Raw genomic sequence first — 12,453 nt, 5'->3', positions numbered from 1 at the left:
ATATCACTCTTTAGTGCCTCGCTAACATTAACTTGCTTAGATTTACTAAGTTCAGATCTGATCGTTTCAATTTTTCCAGTAAAAAAACTCACAAAACCTATCTGCTAACATCTTTTTGCTGTCATGTGCTGGAAAGACAGTCTCCGTAACCTTCCCCATGAGATTGTTAGTTAGGTTATATAGTTGTTTTTGGTCATGTCCAATTTCCAATATCTTTGTAGAGTAGTAATCCTGCTGCGATTGCAGCAGCAGTTTTGAATAATCGGTACACAATTTTCTGTAAATTTGCTTGTGTATCGTTAAGTCAGTTTCACGCATTTTCCGTTCTGCTTTTCTACGAGCCTGCTTGGCTGCTTTTAAGTTGGCGTTATACCATGGTGTTTTTGGTCTTATGATTATTTCTTTTGTCTGAACAGGTGCATGGCTGTCAAGGATACATTTAAGACTGGTGTTATATGTCGTCACTAGTTCATCAATCTGCATGTCCATTTTTTGCTGACTCACTGATGAAGAAACGTCTTTCTTAAATTCATCAATGTTAATCTCACTTAACTTCCTGAAAGACACAGTTTTCGCTGAGGCTTTGGTTTAGAGATTTGTATCAGAGCATGAACAGCATAATGGTCTCCTGCAGGATTTCCTCTGTTATCACACAAAACTGGGTCACTGATCGTCGGATCAGATAGCAGAATGGAACTGTCCTCCCTAGTAATCATAACGTCCAAGGTATGGCCATGGACATGAGTCGCACCTTGCACTCTTAAAAAAATAAATAATAAAAAATAAATTCTGCTTTGCATGAGTACGAAATGGGTCTGCTAAAATCCGGGCGTAATTGGTACCAAGGGGAATTCCGAAAGAAAGTTAGAAGACATGATCTTCGAAAACTGCGTCGATATTTTCAATCAGAAACCCAAGCATCTATTAGATATCGATATCACCTTCAGAGTACTTGAGCTTGTATTCAGAATGCTTTCTAACAAAATAATTATGCAAGTGACCATGCAATGACAACGTACGTAAATTTACGATTTTCCTTTTTTGTCTATTCTGTCAAAAAGCCTCGACTTGAATTTACATATATCTTAGTGAATTATTTAGAAAAAGGTTTGGTAGATCCTTTAATTATGAACAATTGAAATCCAGATATATTTTTTATATACATTTATATCTATCTATTTCCCGTCTGATGTGTTAAACATCAATTGTCACGCCTTTGTTTCATATAAAATTTGAATATTGAATATTTCTACAACCTTATCAAAACATAGAAAAAGGGTTCATCATGGCGGTTATGACCAGTCGACTGGCAATTAATGTTTGCTTATTCTAGGTAACCGATCCTACCTCAACATTTTTGAAAGTTCTTGCTTCCTGCTCCCTATAGATTGTATTTTTTGTAAATGTAAATTTGTTTAAGGATAAGGGGTGGGATTAGGTGCCATGGAGGAGTAAATATCCCTTGTCGATCGGTCACATCCGCCGTGTGCTCCTTATCATGATCGGCAAATAACGGAGAAATCCGTCGTCAATTCAGTGTATAATTAATAAACTAACAATTAGTATGAAAAACGTCAGTCAGCTTTTGACTAAATGATAAATTATATTTGCTGACAAGGATTTTTATCGACCATAGACACCCCTACTAATGTTATTGTGATTTAAATTCAAGACACGTGGTTTAGGTGATCTATTCAAAGGTTATAAGGTAGAACCGGTTTTTTAAATAAAAATGGCAGTAAACATGATATTGCTATAGCGTGTTTCTTTTGAAAATATGTCCTGTAATAAATGCTTCCAGACCTTTCTGAAAGAATTTCATGATTTTCAACAGAAAAAGGGTGGCTAAAGGAGAGGGTGTTAAAATAACAATATATCTTATACTTTTTGGCGAAAATTAGAGCTCACTACTAGTGACCGATTCGCTGGTAATAAAATGTACTTTATCATCTACACTGACAAACCTGTGTTTGCCTTATATGGCTATTGTTATAAATGCGCACAGAGGATCTTACCACGAGCAACTGACCGTTCGTTGAATGAATAGCAACGTTTACGCCAAATACATGTTTACATTTCAATTCGAACACGTAGTTCAGGGCAAACTACGATCATGGACTGTAAAATAAAAAAAAATGTTCTTGCCAACAAAATACAAACATAAGAAACTATAAAAGATGTTACGGGCGTTTTTAATTTGTTGTTAAATGAAAAAAAATGTTTAATAAAATGTAGTTTGTGTCTAGTTCAGAACACCAGCGCTTCAAGGGTAAGGAAAACGAGCAGCATCTCTTATGCCTAGGTCACATTTAAGCCGATGGTCGGGCGACTAAATTTTTCTCGTCTTGTCGGCTGAAAGAACATGATCGGCCGATACAGTATCGGGCGACACAGAGCAGTCACATTAATTCCTAGGGACACCGATGACTTGGACAAATAACACAAAAAATCTTTTTTCTTTAGAATTCGGGAATATTTTTTCATAGATCTATATTCAGATAGGTAACGTGAGTAATGTTTGCAAGGCAGAGTTGAAAATGTGTGCAATATTTTGTATGGAATTGCATAAAAATGACAAATGGTGCATATCTAAGCAGCAAATAATACTTTAGATTTCTTTATATCTTACGGATTAATTATTCATGTTATTTCCGTTCAAAAAAATTATATCAATCCATGCATCAAAATTTTGTTTGTGTTATGTATCCTTACTAGGTTAAATATTCACAAGTCGGCCAATCGTCGTCCGATCATCGAGCTCTGAGCTACAGTTTGATTTTAAGCGTCGGCCGAAATTTTAAACACCCTTATTGTCCAACGACGGACAACCGACTTTATAAACTGACCGCCGATGGTCAGACGATGATCGAAGGTTGGTCGACGGATAACTTCAATTGAAGGAATCGGCCACCGACGCATAAAAAATTATAACTTGGACCGATGGACGCAAAATTGGTCGGCCGACAAAAAAAGACGTCAAAATCGGCCAAGACAACGGCCGATGAACTGAAGACTGTCACCCGAAGAATCCCGAAGAATCCCATTTTGCTTCATAACCCGTCGGCCGTTGGTCGTTTTTGGAAATGTGACTGGGGTTTTATACATTTAAATGGACAACACTTTGTTTACGTTCGCGATCACGTACTCGGCCAGGGAATTCACCTGGCAATTGTATTCACCGATAGTACAACAAAGGAATTAATACAGACGCAAATCGCTTTTGCAGTATGACTTTCAGAAACCTAGACTTCCGCCGTTTATTTAACAAATTAATTGTTTGTCATTAGGAGCATGAAAATAATTTTTTTAAAAATGCTTTTCATTTACCATAAGATTTCCCTTTTTCTCAAGCGTAAAATTCCTTAGTATTCGTAATAACCCATAATGCATTACTCATTCAGAAGATTGGTCATTTAAAATCATGCTGGTGCCTCATTTGATAATCTGACGCCAAAAAATATAGAACCGATTCCCATGCAAAAATATTTGTCCAAATATAAATTTTAATTCAAGACGGCAGAAAATTGTATTATAGAGAATACTTATTCAAGTTTGAATGAATGTAAAAGAGATCGATTGATTGAAGTACATTTCTACAGACAATATCAGCTGATTCAAGGGTGGTGAAAACTGAAACGCAACATAACTTTTCTGTTTACCATGCCTCCACGTGCTAGTCACTTCCTAGCCACATTACCGTGAATAATTTACCCTATCTCGCTGAATTGTCGCCAACTCTCGCCAGAGCCACTGCCAGAGCTACTCTGAACTCATCGGGTTTTATAATTTGCAGAACACCGAAAAATAAAAGATTCCGAACACAATAGTAGGGGTGATAGAACTAACGAAATGATGACTTTAAACGAGACAGCTGAAATTCTTTTTTCATCAACTGAATTGTTTGTCAATAATTTACCTCGTTTTAGAAATTGAAATTGTTCATACGTAGAGCATGCCCTTGCGTATCGAATCAACCGAGATATATAAACTCCGTAAGCAGGTAATAAAGGTGTATTGCTGCATAAGTAAGGAAAGTTGACGATAGAAAAATTAAAGCCATCACGTTAATCATATAGCTTGGTTGTTAGATTACCATTAAAGTCTTTTTCATGTAAAATATCCAAATATGAAACAGATGTGTCAGACTCTGTGGTATCTAAGTTAGTCAAAAAATACATATCAATCCATGCATCAGATTTTTGTTTGTGTTAAGTACCCTAAAGGTGCATAGACACAGTTTTGAAGTTAATATTTTCTGTATAATATCACGACTTATGTATTGTAATAGCATTTCACACGAAAATAAATTAAAAATCTTATTTCATCTAAAAGTTATTGAAACTTTAAATTTTTGGATAGGTTTGATTTACATATCCTTGCACTTTCACAAATTTTATTTCTATTCTTAATACGTAGGAAAAGTGGCAATCCTGCTGTGTATTAATAAAAAAATACTAAAACTATAATCCAGAAAATTCAGAGTAAAAATGTTTGAAAGCAAAACATACGCACAGTATATTGTCAGTGCGTGCAGTTGTGTTGAGAGACTTTAACAATTGAACACACTCGGTGATTATTAACTTCAAATTTGTGCCTATGCACCTTTAAATTACATTTCCTTTGAGCAAACATTGGTCGTTATTTTACCCCTTTTCATTTGTTAAGGCTACAATTACCAGTTGCAAACATTAATGTTGGATTTTAGAAATTACAATTGTACACTGTCTCTCACGTCTCAATACAATGTTTGAGTGAAAATTTCACTAAAAGAATATTAAACAAGTAGACATTAAAATAAAACACAGATATACAATTCTTCTTTATATTTATTTCAACATAAGAAATGTTTACATGTTAAAAGTATATGTGCTTAAAAATATTGCATTGTTTTGTCTTTACGTCGATCGTCGTATGTTTCATTCAATGAAGACCTGATTGCTTAAAAAGACGTCTTTCAAAATCTGGTTAAGGTTGGTTTAAAGTTAATTCAAATAGTTTAAATTATTTATCTTTTTAAAAAAAAAATATGTCTGCTACTAAAAAGAAGCGAAACAGACAATAGTTTTTATCTTCGTTTGTCCTTTTGTCCGTCTACTTTTCATCAATTGCAAGTTTGCATTTTATTACGTATATGCTTCAATAATTTTTTACAAAATTATAGCGTTTTTTAAGGAACCATATTACACTAGCTTATGTAATATTCTTAACTTTTGCGTTTGATTTACTGTGCATCGTAATTTTTTTAAACCAATGAATTATTCTTATTTCATCTTTGGAGAAGATATAATTCAAAAATACGCCTAGTTATCTACCTAAACTTATTGACCAATCGGAAATAATTTAAATGAAGAAAGATTTTCTAAATTTATCCTTCAGGATTACTCAACGATCAGAAGGTTTATGACAACATTGAAACACTTCTTCATTGAATTTCTTTTAGTAGGAACAATTATCATTACGATATATGAAACCTAAAAATTAGAGGAAAACTTGCAATTTTGTAATCTCATGACTTTGTTTCATCTTATTTATAAAAATAGAGCTGTACTTACAAACATCTTGAACATGGTAAAAATTCACGAATAGCGAGAAAATCACGAGAAAATTAAATCCGGTCCTCATTTTAGAGTTCTCTTAATCTTTAGTCAATAGCATTTATTCAATAGTTGTGTCTGCAGTCATTTTGGTGATTGGCAGAAATGTAATTGGCCTATATAATTACCAAAAAAAAAAACTTTTAAAAAGGTTTTTTTTTCATACGAGATTTGTGACAATTACTCTTTAAGGAAGCAAGAGAACAAAATAGGTTTCTTTTAAAATTGGTTATTTTTAAACGGCACATTACAATAAGTGAGCATACGTAATTGGTCACACTTTATTTAAATATTATAATGACAGATATTTAAATTCCAGAATTATATACTAGTATATAAAAAATAGTAAGTTTTAATAGAAACAAAAGTACGAAAGCCCAGAAGGCTCATTCGAAATTCAAGGTTCGAAATACGAGATTCGAAATTCGAGATTCGAAATTCAAGTTTCGAGATTCAAGATCCAGATTAACCAATCAAAAGCTCCCAAAAGGCTCATTCGAGATTCAAGGTTCAAAATACGAGATTCGAAATTCGAATTTCGAGATTCAAGATCCAGATTAACCAATCAAAAGCGGGTTCAAGATTTGATTATTCCCCTTTATTATGATTTTACTATCAAGAAATCGTTTAATATATAAATAACAAATAAGTCATTTAATAAAATTACAATGCAAGAAAGAGTATTATTTATATAAGAAAGAAATTTAAATAATCATTGGATTTTTGATCAGCAAGATATACTTAAATTTATACTATGGCTTCTTGCAGAGGCGTATATTCCATGTAGGCAAAAAGGCTGTAGCCTACACATCATTTTCTCGAGAATAAAAATTTGGTTGAATAAAGGGGTGGGGATTTGATAATAAATCGTTCCTATTAATTTATTTTGTTGGAAATGAAAAAAAAAAAACATTCTTAGCAATCCGCACTTTTTTATACCTATCCGATTATGTTTACAGTTTTGCTTTATATTTAAAGACAAAACTATTGGCCTTAGCTTGGCATTTTTTAAGCCAAAGTTCAAGTGTTATTTATATCAAGTCTGCACCAATAAATTTAATCAAAAACAACAGGATCCAATAATATGTGCAGGAAACAAAATTGATAACTTGCATTTATTTATATTTGTTAGTAGGAAATTCAACATTTTGATCGAATTTTGATTATTCAGTAAGGAAGTTACCATATTTTCTGAGCAGATATCGAGTAAAGGATAAGTTTTCATTTTTGTTATGTGGTCTTCACATCACAATATAAACTGTAATATATGTACAATATTATTTTCACTGATCAAATTAAAATTGTAGGTATCTGAGTTTGAAAAAATGCCCCCTTTGAACATCTCCCATACCTATCGAAAGAAAACTCCTTGTCTACCCATACTTTGCATCTCAGGTTAAATATGTGACTTAATTCACACAAGCCTACACATTAATAGAATACATATATCAGGAATATATATATATATATATATATATATATATATATATATATATATATATATATATATATATATATATATATTCAAAACAAAATGAAGAATCGGTACAGTTTTTGGTATATTTAAAAGTAAAAATCCAAAAATATCACAAAACATTTACTGCAAGCGCTTTCGCCATGTTCGGCTCTTCAGGCAGTTATACAAATGTCAGGTAGGTTACCTGGTAACGTCAAAAGCATAAAGTTCATTGTGACGTCATAATAGATGTAGGTAGCGTTAAGTTGGCGTAATTGTTAATGTACAAATCTTGCACTAACTTTCACACATTATACAAATGAAATTTCAAAATATAAAATATACAGTATCATTTCCGATTAAGTTTGGGTTTAAAGAGGTTGATAAAAAAGTCTTCTTTTGCCAAACGTAAATTTTCGTTTTCACTTGGAAGTTTATAAAAAGGGAAAATCTTAAATATTCCTTTGCCACATTTTGCGAAATGTTCACAACACGGTGTATTACGCACACTAGGGTCTTTAATTTGTTGCTTGTGCACACGAACCCTGGCATTTAATTTTCCCGTTTGTCCAATATAATATTCTTTACACGTCGGACAGATGGCACAGTAGATGACGTTTTCCGATTTACAGTTCATAGATGAGTTGGTTCGAATTTCCATTCCTGATTTAAGTTGGATTTTATTCCCCTCTTCTAAATATGTACATGTTCCGCATCTCGTATCTCCGCATTTTTTAATGGTTGGAATTTCCTCCTGTGTTGTAAAACGGGCCTTGGTCAACAGTTTTTTAAGACTTGGTGCTTGTCGTCGACTGTTTATGATATCATTTGGCTGAACTAAACTTTTCATGTTTTCCGATTGTTCTAAAATGGGATAAAATCTTTTAGCGTCCATAAGGATGTTTCTGTTCCTTGGGTTATGGGTAACTACAAAGGCTATTTTCCCGTCATCATCGGTGTCGTCTATATGGCGTGGATTTCTTAGGTCCTCTATTGGAATTTCGGATGCCTTTTCTATTCCAATGTTTATTAGATCCAATGGATAATTTTGCCGTCTTAAATATAGTTTTAATTCTTCCAAACGTCTACATCGTAGGGTTTCATCTGTAATAATTGTACAAATTCTCCGTGCTAAATTAAACGGAATATTACGTTTTGTGTGGGATGGGTGGCACGATCTAAAATCCAAATATTGGTGCGTGTCCGTGGGTTTACAGTACAAGTCTGTAGTTATACACGATCCATTCTTTATAATAAGAAGATCTAAAAATGGAAGGTTCCGTACTACTTTTTTCTATAGTAAATTGTATGGAATCATGGAGGTTATTTAGAAGTGAATGGAATTTAGTTAAGTCTTCTTCACTCCTGGTCCAAAATATGAAGCAGTCGTCTAGGTAACGTTTCCAATTATTTTTTATGTAGTTAGCAAAGTCGACATCAAACAGTTCAGGTATTTTTCCATATAGTTGATCTTCTAAATATCCCATCACTAAAGTTGCGTATGAGGGAGCAACTTTTGTCCCCATGGCGGTTCCTTTTATTTGTAGGTAGAACTCATTGTTAAAATGGAAATGGTTATTTTCCAACACTATCTTCAGTCCTTCTAAAATGAATTCTTTTGGGAATCGTTCATTTATAATATCCGGATGTTTGTCTATCCAGTAACTAACTGCTTCCAGTCCCAAAGTATGTGGGATATTTGTGTACAAACTTGTAACATCAAAACTGACGAGAATAGTGTTTGGGTCTACATTTTGGGGAATATAATTCAGAAAATCCATATCATCTCTTACGAAGCTGGGTAATAATTTGCATAGTGGTTTCAATAAAATGTCCAATAAATTACTCAGTCGTTGGGTGCTTGATGCAGGTCCAGCGATGATCGGACGTATTTTAAGGTCAGCAGGTTGGGATATTTTTATATATGCGTCATCACAATTTTTCACAGCTTCCTGGATCTCCTTAGATTTGTGGACTTTTGGTAATCCGTAGAAATTACTGGATTTCAATTCAAAGTTAGTTAAGAAATCAATTTCATTTTTTTTTTCCGAGATGCGGAACATGTACATATTTAGAAGAGGGGAATAAAATCCAACTTAAATCAGGAATGGAAATTCGAACCAACTCATCTATGAACTGTAAATCGGAAAACGTCATCTACTGTGCCATCTGTCCGACGTGTAAAGAATATTATATTGGACAAACGGGAAAATTAAATGCCAGGGTTCGTGTGCACAAGCAACAAATTAAAGACCCTAGTGTGCGTAATACACCGTGTTGTGAACATTTCGCAAAATGTGGCAAAGGAATATTTAAGATTTTCCCTTTTTATAAACTTCCAAGTGAAAACGAAAATTTACGTTTGGCAAAAGAAGACTTTTTTATCAACCTCTTTAAACCCAAACTTAATCGGAAATGATACTGTATATTTTATATTTTGAAATTTCATTTGTATAATGTGTGAAAGTTAGTGCAAGATTTGTACATTAACAATTACGCCAACTTAACGCTACCTACATCTATTATGACGTCACAATGAACTTTATGCTTTTGACGTTACCAGGTAACCTACCTGACATTTGTATAACTGCCTGAAGAGCCGAACATGGCGAAAGCGCTTGCAGTAAATGTTTTGTGATATTTTTGGATTTTTACTTTTAAATATATATATATATATTTGTATTGTCTACTTTGCTTAGGGGGTTGATGACATATAAATAAAGTTATGAATACGTGGCAAGTGTCTAAAGGTTAACAATAACCCCACCCCTACCCACCCCGACTGCCCATTTTTCCAAACACACTGAAGGGCTTGAAACTTGAAAGACGACGTAGTATTGATAAAGAAAAATCGCGTTCGTTTTCCTGATAGAGGAAATAAATAAAAAATTAAGTATTTAAATACTTATCTTCATCTAAGGCTTTGATTTCTTGAATTAATTAAAAATTATATCTACAATACAGCTTAGCGATATGAATTAAAATAAATGCGGCCTTTATGTTATATCAAATAGAAGATGAGTCTAAATTAGATGCAGAACTATATAGTGTTATGGTGTTATATTTTAGTCTCTGACCATACATGTAGCTTTATGGCCAAAGACTAAAACATACTCTTATAAAACCTTATATAACGCTACCGTTCGATTCAGCAGTCAAGTCTCACTGCACAAATGTACCCTTTATAAATGTAATGAAATATATACCCTTAAATTATTGTGCAGTGTAGATACGATTCATAATATTTCATATCTAATTATAATTAAATGCAACATTCTCCATCAGCAATGATCTGATGAAATAAAATTAGTTGACCTACTTGTTCAGCAAGTCAACGATAAGACCATATAATATTCCATATATACGTATTCACTATTTTGTTAAACTAGAAAAATAAGATTATATATGTATTTTTCAAAATGTAATCCAAATTTTATTTTTTTTTTCGTTTTAATACATAAAACATTTTTCTTGCATTATCATTTTAGCAAATGATCCATTTGTTATAAATACATGTACATTCAACGATTTCTTGATAGTAAAAACGTAACAAAGGGAAGTAATCAAAAGTTGAACCTGCTTTTGATTGGTTAGTTTGGATCTCGAATTTTGAATTTCGAATCTCGAATCTCGTATTTCGAAACTTGAATCTCGAATGAGCCTTCTGGGCTTTCGTAACTTGCAATTTTGTAATCTCATGACTTTGTTTCATCTTATTTATAAAAAAGAGCTGTACTTACAAACATCTTGAACATGGTAAAAATTCACCAATAGCGAGAAAATCACGAGAAAATTAAATCCGGTCCTCATTTTAGAGTTCTCTTAATCTTTAGTCAATAGCATTTATTCAGTAGTTGTGTCTGCAGTCATTTTGGTGATTGGCAGAAATGTAATTGGCCTTTATAATTACCAAAAAAAAAAACTTTTAAAAATTTTTTTTTTCATACGAGATTTGTGACAATTACTCTTTAAGGAATTATTCAAAGCAAGAGAACAAAATAGGTTTCTTTTAAAATTGGTTATTTTTAAACGGCACATTACAATAAGTGAGCATACGTAATTGGTCACACTTTATTTAAATATTATAATGACAGATATTTAAATTCCAGAATTATATACTAGTATATAAAAAATAGTAAGTTTTAATAGAAACAAAAGAGATGATATCAAACTGATATTCAAATATAATAATTTCGTAGGCCTCATTTAAGAATAAAATACATGCATATCCTTAATTCCTTCCAAGATATTTTATTCCTAAGCAACTCTGCTTAACTAAATGCCTCATATATTCAAAAAAGAGAAGAGTCCATTGAAACTGGTGAACATGAGTTTAGATTGCTGAACATAATCAAATCATAGAAGAAAAGATGACATCGTGGATAATCATTAATATCGATGCTGTTTTAATATTGTTTCATAGTCAATAAGATTTGATTTTATAATACAAATATTAATATAAAATGGTCAAATTTAATTATCTCAAGAACAAAATGTTCATATGGAAAATCATGAATATAATCAACAAATAAGTGTATCTTCTCAAATGAATTGTTCATTATAGAGATATCGAAAGATAACATTCAATTGAAACTTTTGAATCCGAATAGCTTTAACGAGGCCGAGTCTAATTCGAGTGCGCATGACTTTGCGCAGCTTATTAATTTCATGCAGTCACTTGTGCAACAGTACACATTTGCCAAATATTTTGATCTTAATATAAAATTAACATTATCTGTAACTCCTACTGGTCTGAAATTGTGATTTTACGTAAATAATTGGGGGTATACGCTGAAAAGGCTCTAACGACGTCGCCGTTTTCAAATTTTGTAGGCAGTGCATGACGCTGAAAAATGACGCATGACTCGCTTGTTTGTTCAAGACATCCATGGATATTATAATAAAAAGTTTTAATCCCATTTTGGAAAGTGGAGACCTAGGTCCCGTGTCGCAGTAGGTGTTGGCACGAAAAAGACCCTCCCTGCTCGATAGCCCTGAGTGACGAGTATAAGACAATATTTGCAGCTCTCCACCGGAAAGTGGTGGCGTCTCTATATGAGTGAAAAATTCTCGAGAGGGACGTTAAACAGTATACAATCAATCAATCATACATTGAAATTGCGATCGTCGAATTCTGAAACTATCAAGATTTTCAATTATTTTTCTAAATAGGAGGTAAGAAGTTTTAAAGCTAGCAATGGATATGTCCTGTGTTTTCTTTGTCACATTGGCAACTATCTTTTTCTGATACGGTGCCAGCTTGCGCCTCAATTTCTAAGTCACTAATAAACCTGTCCTGTAGCCACCACAATTTTATGCATTGACAGTGAGTGATTTCATGGCATTTTCTGCTTCGAAGCTGCTGCATTAGAAGTGTCGGAATCTATAATAAAATGTTGAAAT

This window comes from Saccostrea cucullata, unplaced genomic scaffold, assembly GCF_032062105.1.
Source record: "Saccostrea cucullata isolate Sc308-1 unplaced genomic scaffold, CSIRO_AGI_Scuc_v1 ctg3470, whole genome shotgun sequence".
Classification (NCBI taxonomy): domain Eukaryota; kingdom Metazoa; phylum Mollusca; class Bivalvia; order Ostreida; family Ostreidae; genus Saccostrea; species Saccostrea cuccullata.
The sequence above is the reverse complement of the archived record's forward strand: the minus strand, read 5'-3'. Positions refer to the sequence as shown.